General features: G+C 45.4%; 1 long non-coding RNA gene and 1 pseudogene across 3 annotated transcripts in view; both read left to right on the forward strand.

Moving 5' to 3' along the window:
- Nucleotides 1–5959, forward strand: part of LOC116543342 — a 20190-nt gene extending 14231 nt beyond the window's left edge. For both annotated transcript variants that reach the window (XR_004265546.1, XR_004265545.1), the window contains one exon: nucleotides 5796–5959. This is a non-coding gene — a long non-coding RNA (uncharacterized LOC116543342). The remainder of the gene's footprint in view (nucleotides 1–5795) is intronic.
- LOC116543341 lies at nucleotides 4667–5618 on the forward strand (annotated as a pseudogene). The gene has a single exon (XR_004265544.1). The product of XR_004265544.1 is annotated as a 40S ribosomal protein S2 pseudogene (transcript).
- Nucleotides 5960–6587: the final 628 nt, after the last annotated feature.

Consider the following 6587-nt stretch of genomic DNA (forward strand, 5'->3'; position numbering starts at 1 on the left):
TCAAAAAAAAAAAAAAAAAAAAAAAAAAAAAAAATTAATAGTGCTGTATTGTCAGGGGTCTTTGAAGAAATAGAATTAGTAGGATGCATTCATTCATTCATTCATTCATTCATTATAAGAAATAATAGGCCGGGTGCGGTGGCTCATGCCTGTAATCCCAGCACTTTGGGAGGCTGAGGCAGGCGGATGACAAGGTTAAGAGGTTAAGACCATCCTGGCCAACATGGTGAAACCCTGTCTCTACTAAAAATACAAAAAAAGAAAAAAATTAGCTGGGCGTGGTGGCATACGCCTGTAGTCCCAGCTACTTGGGAGGCTGAGACAGGAGAATTGCTTGAACCCGGGAGGCAGAGGTTGCAGCGAGCCGAGGTCACACCACTGCACTCCAGCCTAGCACCTGGTGACAGAGTGAGGCTCTGTCTCAAAAAAAAAAAAAAAAAAGAAATAATAAAGGATTTATTAGAAGGAATTGGCTTAAGCTTATGGAGGTTGGCAAATCCAAATCTGCTCAAGTCTGAGTTGATGTCCCAGTTTAGGTCTGAAGCCAAGAAGCTACTGTAGAATCAGGAAGACCCAATGACTCTTTCAAAGGCCATCAGGCAGGAGAATTCTCCTAATGGTCAGCCTTTTGTTCTGTTCAGGGCTTCAACTGATTGGATGAGGCCCACCCACATTATGGAGGGCAATCTGCTTGACTCAGTCTATAATTCAAATGTTGAGCTCATCCAAAAACAGCTTCACAGACACACCCAGAAGAATATGTGACCAAATACCTGGGCATTCCATGACTCAGTTAAGTTGACACTCAAGTCTAACCAATACTGTGTTCCTCCTCACTAAGGTAAAATGTTAAAAACCTTCTGAAGTGAATCATGCCTCTCTCCATCCATGCCTTTCTCATGTGCCTTTGCTCTCCTGCCCATCACTAGGCCCTCAGACATGTGAATGAAGCCTCTAAGACAGTCCAGTCACCACACTGATGTCATGTGGAGCACTTCCTGCGGAGCATTGCCTGAAACTCTGACCCCCAGAATCATGATTAACAACGTGGTTGTGTTTATTCGCTGAGTTTAGAGAGTGATTTATTACACAGCCATACATAAGTGATGAAACTGATTCTAGTGATACAATAAGTAATGAGAAAATATAAATCGAGATCTGTCACAGTAGCACCTATCCTGTATCATGTATCCTGGAATTAACCTAACACAAATGCACAAAATATTTATAAACATTTAAACTCTTTTAAAGGATGTTTAAAATATAAAAATATAAAACTCTTTTAAAGGATGTTTTAAAAGAGTCAGATAATCAAAGACATGCCTTTTGTCTTTCTTTTTTTTTTTTTTGAGACAGGGTCTCATTCTGTCACCCAAGCTGGAGTGCAGTGGTGTAATCTCAGCTCACTGCAACCTCCACCTCTCAGGCTCAAGTGATCCTCCCACCTCAGCCTTCCAAAACAAAGACCACAGGTTCAAACTATCACATTTGGCTAATTTTTGTATTTTTAGTAGAGATGGGATTTCACCGTGTGGCCCAGGCTGGTTTGAGCTCCCAGGCTCAAGTGATCTCCCCATCTCGGGCTCCCAAAGTGCTGGGATTACAGGCATGAGCCACTGTGCCTGGCCCCTACACCAGATCTTAATGGTGGAATTTATGCTAGTTTTATTTTTCTCACAAAAAAGTGCTGACATATAAATTTATCACGGAGAAATACTCAATTCTATATACAAGACCCAATAAAACAATCTAAGATGGGCCGGGCGCGGTGGCTCAAGCCTGTAATCCCAGCACTTTGGGAGGCCGAGGCGGGTGGATCACGAGGTCAAGAGATCGAGACCATCCTGGTCAACATGGTGAAACCCCGTCTCTACTAAAAATACAAAAAATTAGCTGGGCATGGTGGTGCGTGCCTATAGTCCCAGCTACTCAGGAGGCTGAGGCAGGAGAATTGCCTGAACCCAGGAGGCAGAGGTTGCGGTGAGCCGAGATTGCGACATTGCACTCCAGCCTGGGTAACAAGAGCAAAACTCCGTCTCAAAAAAAAAAAAAAAAAAAAAAAAAAACAATCTAAGATGGACAAGACTATTTTCACAAATGCCTTAAAGAGACACTTTAGACCGGGCACAATGGTTCATGCCTGTAATCCCAGCACTTTGGGAGGCTGAGGCAGGTGGATCTCTTTAGCCCAGGAGTTTGAGACCAGCCTGGGCAACAGAGCGAAACCCATCTCTACAAAAAATACAAAAAATTAGCCAGGTGTGGTGGTGCCTGTGGTCCCAGCTACTTGGGAAGCTCAAGTGGGAGGACTGCTTGAGTCTGGGAGGTTGAGTCTGCAGTGAGCCAATATCGCTCCACTGTGCTGCAGCCTGGGCAACAGAGTAAAACTCAGTCTGCTGTAGGCCTGGTGTGGTGGCTCCACACCTATAATTCCTGTGCTTTGGGAGGCTGAGGCAGGAGGATCACTTGAGGTCAGGAGTTCAAGATCAGCTTGAGCAATATAGCAAGATTCTGTCTCTACAAATAATTAAAAGAAAAAAAAATTAGCTAGGTATGGTGGCATGTGCCTGTAATTCCAGCTAGTCAGGAGGCTGAGGTGGGAGGATCACTTTGAGGCTGCAATAAGCTATTATTGCATCACTGCACTCCAGCTTGGGCAACAGAATGAGACCCAGTCTCTTTATTTATTCTTTTCGAGATGGAGTTTCGCTCTTGTTGCCCAGGCTGGAGTGCAATGGCGTGATCTTGGCTCACCAAAACCTCTGCCTCCTGGTCAAGCAATTCTCCTGCCTCAGTCTCCCGAGTAGCCGGAATTACAGGCATGCACCAACACGCCTGGCTAATTTTGTGTTTTTAGTAGAAATGGGGTTTCTCCATGTTGGTCAGCCTGGTCTCAAACTCCTGACCTCAAGTGATCTACCCACCTCGGCCTCTCAAAGTGCTGGGATTACAGGTGTGATCCACTGTCCCCAGCCGAGAGACCCAGTCTCTTAAAAAAAAAAAAAAATCTGGTGTATATTTAACTCCATGCAAGAAATCAAACAGTATCCCTACCCTTGGCCCATAGCACCAGGCACTGTGCTAAGGATTTTCACACACACAATCTCATGTATTCTCAAACCTTCTAGAAAAGTATCGTTTATGATTCCTGTTTTATTGATGAGGACACTGAAGCTTAGAGAGGTTAAGTCATTTATCTAAGCTCACGCAGCTAGTAAGCAGCCACTAACTGCATGGCTACCGAGCTTATGTTCTGTGAACACAATACTCCTTTAATTAACACTATGCACTTGGAGATTCTAAAATGTGGAATAATTTGACTACATAGTTCAGTGGTCATTCACTTCCAGATACAGCCTGGATATAATAGGAAGACCTGAAACTCCCAGCTGAAGAAGCATCAGAGACCTCTGGGAACCTCCCCTAGGTTCCGTGTGTCTCTGCAGGGACACTAGCAGAGTTGGTTCTTGAAAGGAACGATCCTTTTAACCCTGGCATTCTTATTTCCTATGGTCAGTTGAAGTTTCATCTAGGAAGACAAACTCATTTTAACAAACTACAATCAGGGAGAGAAATTTGCAGCTAAAAAAGAGCTTTTGTGAAAATGAATTCTCTGACTCTCTTTTTTTTTTTTTTTTTAAGATGGGTTTTCACCATGATGGCCAGGCTGGTCTTGAACTCCTGACCTCAGGTGATCCACCCACCTCAGCCTCCCAAAGTGCTAGGATTACAGGCGTGAGCTACCGAGCCCGGCATCTCTGACTCTTCTTTGTTGCTCTACATACATCACCAAACGGTCACTGAAGATAATTACAGAATTATGGGATTAGGAGATGTGGGATACGGGATATAAAGGTAACTATGACCTTGCTCAAATAATTCTAATTTTGACTCTTGGTTACCACTCTTGTCTATGTCAGCTGTTCCTATTTCTAAAAATGATGGTTCTCTACAGATAATCCGGAGTATTTATTCATTCCAATGAAGTTAATCAATACTTGCCTTTGTGGTTTATTGGGCAATAAATCATTTCTAGGTGCTGGTCCTGAATATGCCTGAGTAACTGTGTGCTCTTGTGTAGGTTACATAAGCCCATTGAATCTTACTTTCTTCATCTCTGAAATGAGAGGTTTAGATGGGGCATTCTGTAAACTTCAAGATTCTTACTTTGCTGATTACTTTCAAGGACCTAGGAGCTATGCAATCCCAGATGTGTCCAGCAGAGGTCAGGAGATGTCAGTAAAAGCCCTGAGGTCTACTTTAATCCCAGTTAGCTGTGTACAGTTTCATGGGAGTCCCTATTTTCAGGGTTACCGATTTTTTAAGGTTGGGCAGGTCTTGAAAAATTAACGTAGAGATGCGTTGTGTGCTTTCGGCCTCTTTGTCAAATGTAAACCATTTCTCTACTAGCCAATGCCTAGTGAGCAAAGGTAAATTGCCCAGCGGAAGGTGATGCGTGGGAACACTGTAACCTTTGGTAAATGTAAGCAAGTATGGACATTACAGCAATTCCATCCCATCAAACTCTCTTCATGACAAAGGGTCTCTAAAGTCTAGCTAGTGATCTAACATTTTGAAAAATATTCATGAGCACACCATTGCACTCCAGCCTGCGTGACAGAGTGAGACTCTGTCTCAAAAAAAAAAAAAAAAAAAAGCTTCTTCTCCGATAAAACACCAAATGGCGGATGAGGCCGGTGCAGCGGGGGGGTGGGGCGGCCCCGGGGGCCCTGGGGGCCCTGGGATGGGGAACCACGGTGGCTTCCGCGGAGGTTTCGGCAGTGGTATCCGGGGTCGCGGCCGTGGACGAGGCCGGGGCCGAGGCCGCGGAGCTCGCGGAGGCAAAGCCGAGGATAAGGAGTGGATGCCTGTCACCAAGTTGGGCCGCCTGGTCAAACACATGAAGATTAAATCTCTGGAGGAGATCTATCTCTTCTCTCTGCCCATCAAGGAATCTGAGATCATTGACTTTTTCTTGGGGGCCTCTCTCAAGGATGAGGTTTTGAAGATTATGCCGGTGTAGAAGCAGACCCGTGCAGGCCAGCGCACCAGGTTCAAGGCGTTTGTTGCTCTTGGGGACTACAATGGTCACGTCGGTCTGGGTGTTAAGTGTTCCAAGGAGGTGGCCACTGCCATCCGTGGAGCCATCATCCTGGCCAAGCTCTCCATTGTCCCCGTGCGCAGAGGCTACTGGGGGAACAAGATCGGCAAGCCTCATACCGTCCCTTGCAAGGTGACAGGCCACTGGGGCTCTGTGCTGGTGCGCCTCATCCCTGCACCCAGGGGCACTGGCATTGTCTCAGCACCTGTGCCCAAGAAGCTGCTTATGATGGCTGGTAGCGATGACTGCTACACCTCAGCTAGGGGCTGCACTGCTACCTTGGGCAACTTCGCCAAGGCCACGTTTGATGCCATCTCTAAGACTTACAGCTACCTGACCCCCGATCTGTGGAAGGAGACTGTATTCACCAAGTCTCCCTATCAGGAATTCACGGACCACCTCGTCAAGACCCACGCCAGAGTCTCTGTGCAGAGGACCCAAGCTCCAGCTGTGGCTACAACATAGGGTTTTTATACAAGAAAAATAAAGTGAATTAACATTGCAAAAAAAAAAAAAAGAAAAGAAACATTTATTCAGCAAAATTCTTGTCACAATATAGGCTTCAATCAATATTTCTCTTTCTCTCTCTCTTCTGGGTTTCATCAGAAAAATTATCTGGGAAACATACCATTGCAGAGATAGAGACTCCTAATAAATATGTAAATATTATAAGCATTGGGTTTTTTTTTTTTAGGTAGAAACAGGAGGACTGATTTAAATGTGATTGAATCCAAAGAACTGGGAATCAGGGGAAGACCCTGCAGCCAGGTCAATCCTGTTACAAAGAGCTGTTTAAAGAAAATGTAGTAGAGCCAGTCTGGTGGATAAAGTTGTCTCTGGGTAAGACCTCCGTTTAAACCTTGCTCAAGTTATTTGGTAAACTTTCTTAACTTCCCTGGAGATAAACTCCCCCATTTACTTATCTATATAGTGAAGACAGTGATAAGACCTCATAAGATTTGTGTGGGGATTAATGAGCTAATGGCAGGAAAACACCTGCCACACATTAAATGAGCAATAAGTGAGAGCGATTGCCGTCACACATCAATTAGGAGTGTTTTTAGAAAAAGCAAATGGGGAACAAAATCACTGTCTTTTTCTAAATCTCTTTCATGACTATCTCAGACTGGGTTTGATGCTGCTGCTGTGTGTTTCAGCCACTGCAGCTGACAGACCCCGGCCCAGCCACCTTGCCTGTTGACAGCCATGCAGCCCTGACTGGCACCATCATCCCCAGCCCACGGGAGCAGCAGAGGCAGCTAGATGCCCATTTCTGCCAGCCAGTCCTTATCTGACTGCCAGCCCATCAGCCACAGTCGGAGGCTGCCTTCCCCATGGAACAGGGGCCTTTCCTCTCTCTCAGCCCCACTCGGAGCCTAGGCTTGTGCTGGGTTGCCTGCTTCCCACTTGGAGGTCAACTTCCACCCAGGGCTTCACCTTTGGCCTCCAAGACTTTTCTTTTTTTCCTTTAGCTCAGCAGTCAGGT

This window comes from Sapajus apella, unplaced genomic scaffold (genome assembly GCF_009761245.1).
Source record: "Sapajus apella isolate SASKATOON/1434 unplaced genomic scaffold, GSC_monkey_1.0 scaffold186, whole genome shotgun sequence".
Lineage (NCBI taxonomy): Eukaryota > Metazoa > Chordata > Mammalia > Primates > Cebidae > Sapajus > Sapajus apella.